We start from the raw sequence: 11,938 nt of genomic DNA on the forward strand, positions 1-11,938 counted from the left end.
GTGATCTCAGGGTCCTGGGATCGAGCCCCACGTCAGCTTCCTGCTTGCGGGAGGCCTGCTTCTCCCTCTCCCACTACCCCTGCTTGTGTTCCCTCTCTCACTGTGTCTCTCTCTGTCAAATAAATAAATAAAATCTTTAAAAAAAAAGGGGGGGGCCAAAGAGTACCTTGACAGTGGAGAAACATGGCAGACATTACCTCAACCAGATAGATGATCAAGGCCCATATCAGGGGTCCTATGTCATGTTAATATTACGTACCCTTGGGGCGCCTGGGTGGCTCAGTCGTTAAGCGTCTCCAGGTCCTGGGATCGAGCCCTGCATCGGGCTCCCTGCTCAGCGGGGAATCTGCTTCTCCCTCTCCCTCTGCCTCTCCCCACTGCTCCTACTCTCTCTCTCTCTCTGTATCTCTCTGTCTCAAATGAATAAATAAAAAATTCTTTAAAAAAAAAATTACGTACCCTTGATATGATGTGATGAAAATTACATTTTACCTCTTCAGTCTTCTTCCCAAAAACCTATAAACCCCAGTCAATTCATTAAAAAAAAAAAAAAAATCAGGGGCTCCTGGGTGGCTCAGTCAGTTAAGCCTCTGCCTTCAGCTCTGGTCACCATCTCAGGGTCCTGGGATTGGGCCCCATGTCAGGCTTCCTGTTCAGTGGGGAGCTTGCTTCTCCCTCTTCTTCTGCTTCCCCCCCTGCCCCGACCCAGCTCATGCGCTCTTTTGTCATTCACTCTCTTTCTCAAATAAATAAATAAAATCTTAAAAAAAAAAATCAGGGGCACCAGGCTGGCTCAGTTGGAAGAGCATGCAATTCTTGACATTGGGGTTGTGAGTTCAAGTCCCATGTTGAGGGTAGAAATTACATACATACATACATACATACATACATAAGCAAATAAATAAAAAATAAAAACTTAATGTACTCTCTTCTCAAGTTTTCTGTCCATCTAACACTGTTCTAAAAAGTAAAGTCTTGGGATGCCTGGGTGGTTCAGTTGGTTAAGCATCTGCCTTCAGCTCAGGTCATGATCCCGGGGTCCTGGGATCGAGTCCCGCATCAGCTTCCTTGCTGAGCAAGGAGCCTGCTTCTCCCTCTGCCTGCTGCTTCCCCTGGTTGTGCTCTCTCTCTGACAAATAAATAAAATCTTTAAAAAAAAAAAAGCCTATCTTTTAGAAATTACCAATTAGGCATAGATGAAGAATGATATCTTGGGTTTTCTTTTTTTTTTTAAGATTTTATTCATTTATTTGAGAGAGACCATGGGGGAGAGAGGGAGTGGGAGAGAGAGAAACCCAAGCAGACTCCATGCTGAGCACGGAGTCTGACTGCGGGGCTTGATCCCATGACCCCGAGATCACAATCTGAGCCAAAATCAAGAGTCGGATGCTCAACCAGCTGAGCCACCCGGGTGCCCCTTGGGTTTTCTTTAGTTAACTTTCTTTGTTTACTATTGCAGTGAAGCCTTTTCATGTATGTGTTTAGCTACTTCTATTTCTTCTTCTGTGGATTGCTGATGGTCACGTGCCATGAGGGCTTTAGGGGTATTTGTTATGCGGCATTATTATAGTCTTAGCTAATTAATACAATCTCACTGAATTACTACATCCCTATGAAGTATGATTTGTCCGCTTTCCGTTATCCAAATATCCATTTAACAGATGAAGACATGGAGACTCAGGCTAAATAATTTACACAAATTCAGACTCAGTAAGTGTCACAGCTAAGTTTTAAACCCACATCTGTCTGACTCCAGAATTTTCCAGCCACCATCCTATACTGTGAAGTACCAAGTGTGATGATGGCAGGGGGAGGGGAGGGAATCCTGACAGCTAGCCAGGTATCCAGTGATGACCTTTGAATTCTGTGCTTTAATGTAGGGATGACGGTACTCCAAAGAGGGCCACCGTGCAGCCAAACTAGAAATGATATAGGAAATCCTTGGGGTGCCTGGCTAGCTCAGTCGGTGGAACATGTGACTCTTGATATTGGGGTTGTGGGTTCAAGCCCACGTTAGGTATAGAGATTACTTAAAAATAAAATATTAAAAAAAAAAGGAAATTCTTGAATGGCTGCCATGAGAAATGGCTCGTGAGGGCACCAAACTTCCTGTCCCAAGCAGAGGGACTAGAGTAGGTCACTCCAGACTCTGCTGAGAACAGCCAAATGGGCTCCCTGGAGGTGTGCCTGGAAGAAGTGTAATTGCCAGGCACTAGCAAGCAGCACAATCCCGTGTCCTACATTATCATAATTTCATGTCGAGGCTCTGAAAACTGAAGCCAGGAAGGAGAACCTCCTCTCCTCAGAATGATTAACCAGCGTCCAAGCCGTGGGAGCCCCCACTCCCTAGCCCCTGCTTCCCAGGGCTTGACTTCAAGGAGCTGGGCTGAAAGCTGAAGGCTCTGGCCTCAAGGAACCAGGTTTGACTTCTGGCTTGGCTGATTGTCCTGTGCAGCCGTGGGCAAGTCAACTCACCACTCAGGTCCTTGGCTTGTTCATTAGAAAATTAGAACCATATTCAGCTCAGGTCATGATCTCAGTGTCCTGAGATCGAGCCTGCGTCAGGCTCCATGCTCAGTGTGGAGTCTGCTTGAGATTCTCTCTCCCTCTCTCTCTGCCCCTCCTGCTTATGCTCTCTCTCTCTTTAAAATAAAGAAATCTTGTTATACGCAAACAATGAATCATGGAACACTACATCAAAAACTAATGATGTAATGCACGGTGACTAACATAACAATAAAATTAAATTTAAAAAATAAAAATAAACACATTGCAGTACTATAAAAAAATAAATTTTTTTTAAAAAAGAAAAAGGAAAGAAAAAAAATTAGAACCATAGCCCTTGTCCTACTGACTTCACAGAATTTTCCAGTGGATAAATCGTAGTACTGACGGCTGATGGTTACTGCACACTCTCCACACACCAAAATTTTGCATGCATCAACTCACTGAATACTCACAGCAATCTGAATGGGCATGTGCTTATACTATCCTCATTTTATAGATGGAAAAATGGGTCCAGAGGCAAAAACAGACCTATTGCTTGTCTGAGGTCACCGAGCCTGCCAAAACTAAGTCAGAATATAGAGTCCATCTTTTCGCCAAAGAGTATGTCACTCACCATATTCCCATATGATACTAGATGGAAAAAACACTCAAGGGACTTGGGGCCTCTGGAGAAGACATTGGGGGCAGGCTGGGGAAGCTGGACAGGGTGGGCACGACTACCAGCTGGGGCTCGGTCCTTATCACTCTGGGGGGTGTGCATGCGGGGGGTTTAGAGAAGCAAGGTGCAGAGAGAAACCAGCCTGAGGGGACAACACTGGCAGAGAGGACAAGGGTGAGCTGTTGCAGCTGCCAAAAGTAACACAAATCTGGGGAAGACAGAGACACCAGAAGGGGGGTTTTAGAAAGCTTTGCTCACAGATGCGCTCTGTAATCCCCATCCTCTGGCCCCCGCTAGACCTGCAGTAAAATCCCTGGGTCTTACCAATGCCTTCAGAGGTGGATCCAGGTGTGCTTTGGGTTTTGACAGCCTAGCCATAGAGTGGCCAAGAAGCCGGCCCCATTCTTCTGCCCTGAGCTCCGTGGCATGAGCCTGCCTCAGGCCCAAGACAGTCCTGGGGAGTCTGCAGGCTACGGCTTGCAGGAGCTCTGGCTTTGGGTCCATCAAGAACAATAGCTTTTTAAGGGACTTAGTTGTGTAGCTGTCCATCCTAGCTAGGTCCTGGCCGAGGTGTCTTCTTGAATAGATGTGAGTTAGAAGCAGAGTCATCCTTCTCTTTCCCTTCCTTTCTACCTTTTTTTTGGGGGGGGGGGTCTTTCCTTCTTTCTCTTTCTCTCATTTTCTTCCTTACTTCTCTCTCGCCTCCCATCTTCCCTTCTTGCTCATCCAGCCCTCCTTCCTTCTTCCAATATTGATCCTTCGGCCACTGCGTGCACTGCATTGCCCAGTACACAGGACTGAGTGGTATAGACATCTTTCCTTCTCTCTTACATTTATCACGTCCCCTCCACCAGACAGTGGGGCTAGGACGCAGTCACAAATATATAGACGGGTATATTGATATCGATATATAGAGATATATATGCATATAGATGTAGATACAGAGATCAACATCACAGTCCCTGCTCTTCAAGGATCCAGATCCTTAGATTAACATCTAAGCCAATCGCCAGAATACTGTCCCTCCAGATTCAGCTCTTCTGGACAGTCAGATCCTTGTGAGATTTTTTTTTTTCCATCATCTCATCTGGTAAAATATAGATTATTCACCTTCCGTTCCTGGAGTTCTTTTTTTTTTTTTTTAAGATTTATTTATTTATTTTAAAGAGAGAGAGAGGGAGAGAGAGAGGGTCTGAGACTCGACCCTGGAGCTGACTGGCAGTTTGTAAACTGAAAGGCATCATTTCCAAACAGTCTACCCAGTGCCCGGCATCATGATGCGGCGTGGCTGGGATGGGCAGTGATAGATAACCATTATTTTAAGAGCGGGAGGGGCAGAGGGAGAGGGAGAGAGAATCTCAAGTGGACTCCGCACTGAGCCGGGAGCCAGATGTTGGCTTGATCTCACGACCCTGAGATCACGACCAGAACCGAAGCCAAGAGTCGGATGCTTAGCCGACTGCATCACCCAGGCGCCTTTCCTGGGGTTATTTTCTAAGCATTTCGTCTGTGTTGCGAATCAGCCGTCTTCCTTATTACTTTAATGGCTGCATAATGTACCCCCAAGTAACCTAATTTATGTAACCGGCTCCCTATTGTTGAACATTAGGTCGTTTCTAGTTTTTGCATCCTTATAGGTGAAAGTATTCACTTTTTCCGGTCTGCCCTGTCTGGGACTCCTGGGTCCAACTTAAGTGGGGGCATGGGAGGCATGAGGTAGATGGTTTGCATGGTGCAGCGATTTGTCCGGGAGCTGCTTCCTACCCTGCCCTCGTCCCCAGGGCAGCCGTGAGCATACAGCAGGTGCTTTGTGAATGCTGCCTGAGGATGCCTCCCTGCCTCTCTCTATTCCTGCACCTGGCATACGCCTTAAAGGACTCTCCATTAAAGCGTCCTGTCTCCTGCCTCACCGGGACCTTCCATAGCCTTTTTAACTCTATGTCCCCAGTGCCTGGCACCAGGAAGCCCCTCAGAAATGGAAGGGAAGGAAACAAAGAAAGGAGGAGGAAGCGAGAGAAAGCTTACTTACTAAGGCTACCCCTCATTAATAGGGCCTGGGATTACCGTGGGACATTAGTGATGGAACGTGTTGATACTGTGTAATTTATTAGCCTGAACTATACAAATTATACCTTCCCCCAGGATGCCCACGACGAGAAGCTGCTTTTCATGAGCTTATCCTGGGGACTCGAATAAATAAGCAGAGAAACAAAAACCTCATGCATTTTTTAAAAAGCTTATTGGAATCAAGAGAAAACCCGGCGTTCTGAGTACAGAAGTATCCGATAGATCAGCATTTGTAGTTTCTCTTTACCCTCTGAAGTCTTTTTTTAATCCTCTTGCCTGCCAGCGTTAAGCCGTGTTTTTCCCCTGAATTTCCCTCCATTTTGGATCGTCAGGAGAACAGTATGCACCCATAGGACTCCCGCCTGCATCTCCCAACCACACTGGGGGGTCAGGGTGCCCAGCGCCGGGTGAAGTTGGGCCGTGGAGCCCCAGACGTGTGGGACCCCATCCTCTGCTAAACCTGCTGGGGGCGACGTCAGAGGTGTGGGATTGCCACACTGAGACCTTTGGTGTCCTCTTAAAAAAAGCTTCTTGGCTACGAGCAACAGCTGAGTTTATCATCCCCCAAATGTCAGCCTTGCCGAAAGTTAAGCGGTTTACAAGGTCTTGCTGAGAAATTCCATGTACTAGAAGCTAATAGAAGGTCAGCATTTTCTATTTCTATTTTTTTTCTTCCTGCTGCCCAGGGTCTAGGTGATGCTCCATTCGGCATTTTGAAGATATTCCTACAAATTCTGGCAAGGTAGCTAAGTGCTTGATGAGATTTATCCTCCCCAAAGCCTGTTATTATTTCCATTTTATAAATAAGGAAATTGAGGCTTGAACGGAGAGGGGTCCCTTGCCCAAAGTCACACATGACAGGTGATGGAGGTGGGTTCTGGACAGTTGTATGTCTGAATCCAAAGCCCACGCTTCGATGCCCTATGATTTCTTCCTCCACTTTGCAAGTCAAGAATGCCCCCTCCTCTGCCCCTCTGCAGGGGTCTTCCTCGGCGGTGACTGTGCAGTTGATGCTAACAGCCTGAGATCCAAGTTAAAAAACTGTAACCTTAAATAGGTACAGTGGACATTCCATCTCTGACTTCCTCTAATTTCCTGGGGCCAAGGTCAGCAAACTACAGCCCTTGGTCCAAGTCCGGCCCGCTGCCAGTTTATGTAAATAAAGTTTTAATGGCACACAGCCAGGCACATTCATTTACACATGGTCTGTGGCCGCTTTCATGCTACCAAAGCACAGATGAGTAGTGGGACAGACACCATATGGTCCACAAAGCCTACAATATTTGTTTTTGGGCCCTTAGAGAAAAAGTTTTCTGACTCCTAGAAAGTGGAAAAATCAACATCTGTTGCCCCAGAACCTAGGGTATTAGATGATAACACCAGCCCTGTGAGTAGATTGCATTTTTGGAGGGCTAACTATGAGCCAGGCATTCTGCTAGATGCTTTCGGTGGATGATCTCCTGGAATCCTCCAGCAATACCATCAGGCAGGTGCTCAGAGAGGTAAGCAACTGCCCATTGTCACAGTCACGGGGTCTGAGACTCGATCCTGGAGCTGACTGGCAGTTTGTAAACTGAAAGGCATCATTTCCAAACAGACTGTCTACCCCGTGCCCGGCATCATGATGCGGCGTGGCTGGGATGGGCAGTGATAGATAACGAGCAGGGGACAGGCTCCATCCTTGGGAGACCCGTGAGCTTACGGGAAAGACAGGCCTTCCTCTAGATCAGCTGGGGAGATGAACAGTCGTGGAAGACACAGAGCTAACAGGAGGAGGAGGTGTCCGAGAAGGTGACCTGTGATTGAGGTCTTTCATGATGAACAGACATGTGATCACTGAAATGGGAGAGAAAGAAGGGCACCCCAGCAACAAGTGAAACAAAAACTTGGATCGAACCAGGTGTCAGGTGCCTGAGTCTAGGGTGAGTGAGGGGCAGAAGACAGCAGAGGGTGGGGGTTCCCAAATGACAACAGGGCTGGTCTGAAACCAGAGGAGGAGAGGTTGGGATGGGACGCTGAGGACTCTGAAAACGTATTTCCTTCCCTTCTCTAGAAAGAGCCTCAGGTTTTAACCACCCATTTCCATATGCTAGGTAGTAGGTGCTCAATTAGCGGCAAGCCCACTCTTGTCTGTTCTGGCAGGATGCTCACAGAGCCCCAGGCAGCAACACCTGCCCAGGTGACAATGACAGATGCTCCTGGGACCACCGGGCTTCCAGAGTCTCCAGTTTGGGGTTGACTCCATTGTCTCTGGAGAGGGGCATTCCAGAAAAAGCTCCTACTTTCCCATCTGCGCTCGGTTGACAGGACAGTGGTCTTTGTGCCCTGGAAAAACTACACTTGCATTGTGGATCATGTGCTTGGGTAGGCGGAGAAGATGGGGAGAGCCCAGCCTTTGGGGCCATCAAATTCCAGCTCTGTGGGTCTCTGGCTGTGTGACTTGGGGCTAGTTCCCTAATTTCTCAAAGCCTCAGTTTCTCACCTATAAAATGGAGGCCATCCCTGTGTCTTGGGCCTGTTATGATAGCAAGTAGAGGCTGCCATGTAGTAAATGCCCCATATTTATTATTAGCTATTATTTTTATTATGATTAATGATCAGAGTTCTGTGTTAGTCAGTCTTCGCTGCAATCGGGCCAACATTCTGTGGGATTTATAAGAGCATTTATCTCCTTCTCACAGTTTCACAGATGAGCTGGGGACAGCTCTGCAGGTTGGGTGTAGCCTACTCCCCTTGTCTTTCGTTTGGGGACCAGCGCCCAGCTAAGACGTGCTCTTCGAAAGGCGGGAACACACATGTCAAGAGGGGTGAGTGAAAACTCAGGCACCGCCTAAGGCTTGAACTCAGAACTGACCCACAGTTGCTTCAAAATATCCCATTGGCCCAAGCGAGTCATACGGTCCAGCCCAATAGCAATGGGGTTCACTCCACCCACAATGAACTATAGTAAGGGTGGGGAGGAGAGAGGAAGAGTTGTGTCAGTAGCCACAACTGGCCAAACTCAGCATAGCTCCGGGCCAGATGATTCCATCACCTACCCAACACTGCCTTCTGTGTTTCTCAGGGGTTAGCAAGCCCCTCCCCACGGCTGTCTCCAATCACAGAGGGTCTTAGGGATCGGGAAATGTCCACAGGGACACAGTAGGTTTTCTACCAGTGGGGTTCTGATAGGCCCCTAGTCTGAATTTCCAGACAAAGCCTGGCTCACTGCTGGTAAGTGAAGGCAACCAACCACCCTCCCATCCGTGCAGTGGGTCCAGGGTGAGGGAAAATTACAAGACAGCCCCCATGTTGGATAATGACCACCAAAATTCCAATACTCAGCACCCCACGCTGCCCATTCAGTTTTCTCTGGCTGTAAATTTTGGTTGTCCCGCTGCCGAAAGCAGGGCAGCTGTTTATCCTCGGCGCCAATGGCCGTTGTTAGCCCTACTGATAAACAAGGCTTCCAAAATCTTCTCAATACCAGGAACGGTTCATTTAAAACCACAGCAGCAACACCACCGATAACAAAATCGACAAGTCACTCTTGTGGTACCCACCCTCGCCCAGGGGAGCCTGGCGATGAGCTGATGAGTATTTTTGGACCTAGACAACAGTGGGCCTGGCCCAGATCCTCTCATTTCTTCAGTAGCACTTCCCAGAGAGTTCAAATTATGTCCTAATTTGTTCCAGATACGCCATCGTTCGTGGCTTCCTTTGGGCATTGAGGTCATCAAGAGACGATTGACTTGGGCCCATGCAAAAAATAGGGGGAGGGGAGAAATTCTTCCTTTATGCACTCGCTCACTCCTTCACTCACTGATTGCTGAGCGTCTGCAGGGTCCTGGGCCGGGGATTCAGAGCTGAAAGAAGCAGAAGCTCCACGTGCTGGCCATTTAGCAGGGCCGATCCTCCTTCAAGGTTAAGTCGCCGGCTTCCCCTCAGTCCCTGCACTGCAGGTGATTGGTTTAAGCTCATCACAGAGATGGGATTCTCTTGCCGGTAATTGGTTTAGGGGTTAGCATGTGACCCACTTCTGCCCAATGAGAAGTGAGGGAAAGTCAGAGTAGCCTTTGAGCAACTTTCCCCCGTGACTAAGGAGCTAGAGGAAGGGATGGAGCTCTTCTCCATCGCTTGCCATATGTGCAGATGTGACACCTGCAGGGTTTTTTGGTTTTTGGGTTTTTTTGTAGAGTTTTTTTGAGAGTGGGAGCGGGGGAGGGGCCGAGGGAGAGGAAGAGAGAATCTCAAGAAGGCTCTACGCCCAGCTGCCAGCCGGATGCTGGGTTCCATCTCACAACCCTGAGATCGTGACCTGAGCCAAATCAAGAGTCCCACGCTTCACCGACAGAGCCAACCAGGCGCCCGGACAGCTGCAGTTTTATAGCCGTCTTGCCACGGGCCCGAAGGTAAGAGATGAAACTAACTCTGACAATGGCAGAGTGGCAAGATGAGAAGAACTCTATCTATCCTCACTGCTATCATGGAGCTGCTAAGTCTTTAACTGCAAAGGCCACCCTTGGACTTTGTGTTCTGGAGGATAACAGATTTCCTCTGGTGCGTCAGCCAGGAGAGGTGGGGTTTCTGTTATCTGCATCCCCAAGCATCCTACTCGATGCAGCAGTGTTATTGTGGAACCCGGATTTATCTATAAAGGAGCAGACACGGAGAAGCCGGGTCACTTGTCAGGTGGGAACCATCTGAATTAGATTGTGAACCTAGGACTCTCTGCCACCAGCTGCCTGTCCACCTAGGTGATGGATAGCTGGCCTCTGGGAATGAGCAGTTGGAAAATGATAGATGTTGAGCATACACCGGGGGCAGTGCTGGATGCTGTGTGGGTAGGGGGCTTATACCCAAAGAAAGAGCAAAGGGTGACTGTCCCGTAAGAAGAGCACAACATGATGGGTGGGGGTGGGGCCACACGTGCTTTGCTGGTGCTGGGCTCTAGCCCCTCTCCCATCCCCCACACTCTCCGCAGCCAGCAGCCGCTTTACCAGGGGCCATTTGGTACAGTGGAAAGCACTCCCATTTCCAATTCAGATTAGACCTGGGTTCAAATCCTGTCTCTGCTACTCTCTAGCTATGTGACATTGGGTATGTGCTATCACCTCTGAGTCTATTACCCTGTGGTGGTTCCGAGGGGTGGACAGATGGATGCACATGGCTGGACACTTAGAAGATGCTCAGTGAATGATAGCTCTGAGGACAATTTTGGCAGGACTATTAAGAACTTTGAGAGTCACGTAGCAGAAGGCGTGCTGTTCTGATGGCAGGAGGACCCAGGTCCTGGTGTGAGCTCTGCCATGATCAGCTGTGTGACCTAGAGCCATTCCTGCCCTCTCTGGTCCATCTAGTTGCTCCCATCTGTAAAATAATGGGGTTTGGCTTGACCAGTTGTTTTCAAACTCTGCTCCAAGGAGCTCTAGAGATTCATTGACTTTATAATGAGGAAGGAGCCCAGGAGCAGGAATGGGAACCCCACCCCCACCCCACCCCAGCTTCAAGCACAGCAATTCTCTTGTTCTTTCTTTCATGGGGCTGGGTTTTCTGTAAGATGCTCTTTGAAGGGAGGCTTCTGCTGCTTTAATTAAAGAAAGAAGAAAAAAAAAAGCCCCAAAGAACTCTAGATTAGATCACCAAGTTCCTTCCATTTATTCAGTGGTTGACAGTATGAGCTTTGGAGTTCAACCCACTAGATTTGAATGATGACTCTGACATTAACTACCTTCGTTAACTTGGGGAAGCAGATGATTTCCTGAGCCAGTTTCTGATCATCCACCAGCCATTCACGAGAGTTTCCTTTCCGCTCATCTTTGCCAGCAGGAGGTGTCATAGCTCTTTCACATTTTTGCCAATTCAGTGGGTACAAAGCGGTATTTCATTGTCACTTTAATTTGCATTTCCCTCATCTCTAGAGGATTTTTTTTCCCCAAGATTTATTTATTTTAGAGAGAGTGAGAGAGCACGAGATAGCTCGCGTAAGAGTGGGGGGAGCGGCAGAGAGAGAGAATCTCAAGCTGACTCCCCACTGAATGTGGAGCTCAAACCCGGGCTCGGCGCCCGGCTAGACATGGGGATCCCACGACCCATGAGATCACGACCTGAGCCGAAATCATGAGTAGGACGCTTAACCGACTGAGCCACCCAAGCGCCCCTAACCTCTAGAGAATTTAAGCATCTTTTCCTATATTTATTTGTTGGCCACTCAGATTTCTTCTGTGAATTCATCCTTGGCTCATTTTTCTATTGGGTCACTTGTCACTTGTCAATTTCTGAGAGCTGTTTACTATAGTATAGACATTACCCTAATATAGTATGGACTTTATCTCTTACCTGCATTACAGCTTTTTTCTAGAATTATCTTTTGGGTTTTTTTTTTTTTAATCCTATAATAATGATTCCCAGTGCACTTTCTTGTGAGCATTAAAGCATGAGCAGAATTCCTGATATGTAGTTCAATAAATTATTTCTATTATTTACAAGCTTTGGTGTGGGTGCAGGATTCTGGAGTTATGGGAAGGCGTGTGTGCTAAAATCCCACTGGCCAGAGCAGGTCACATGGTTGAGCTGAGTCAGAGAGGAGAAGCACTGTGGTCCCATGGTCAAGGACGTGGGCTCAGGGAGGGATGAAGAATTGGGGCCACCCTTGGCATCTGCCACAGTGGTCTGGCACAGAGATCAAGATCATAGGTTGTGCCAACAGAAAGACCTGGATTCTGG

Source organism: Halichoerus grypus, chromosome 13 (assembly GCF_964656455.1).
Source record: "Halichoerus grypus chromosome 13, mHalGry1.hap1.1, whole genome shotgun sequence".
Taxonomy (NCBI): domain Eukaryota; kingdom Metazoa; phylum Chordata; class Mammalia; order Carnivora; family Phocidae; genus Halichoerus; species Halichoerus grypus.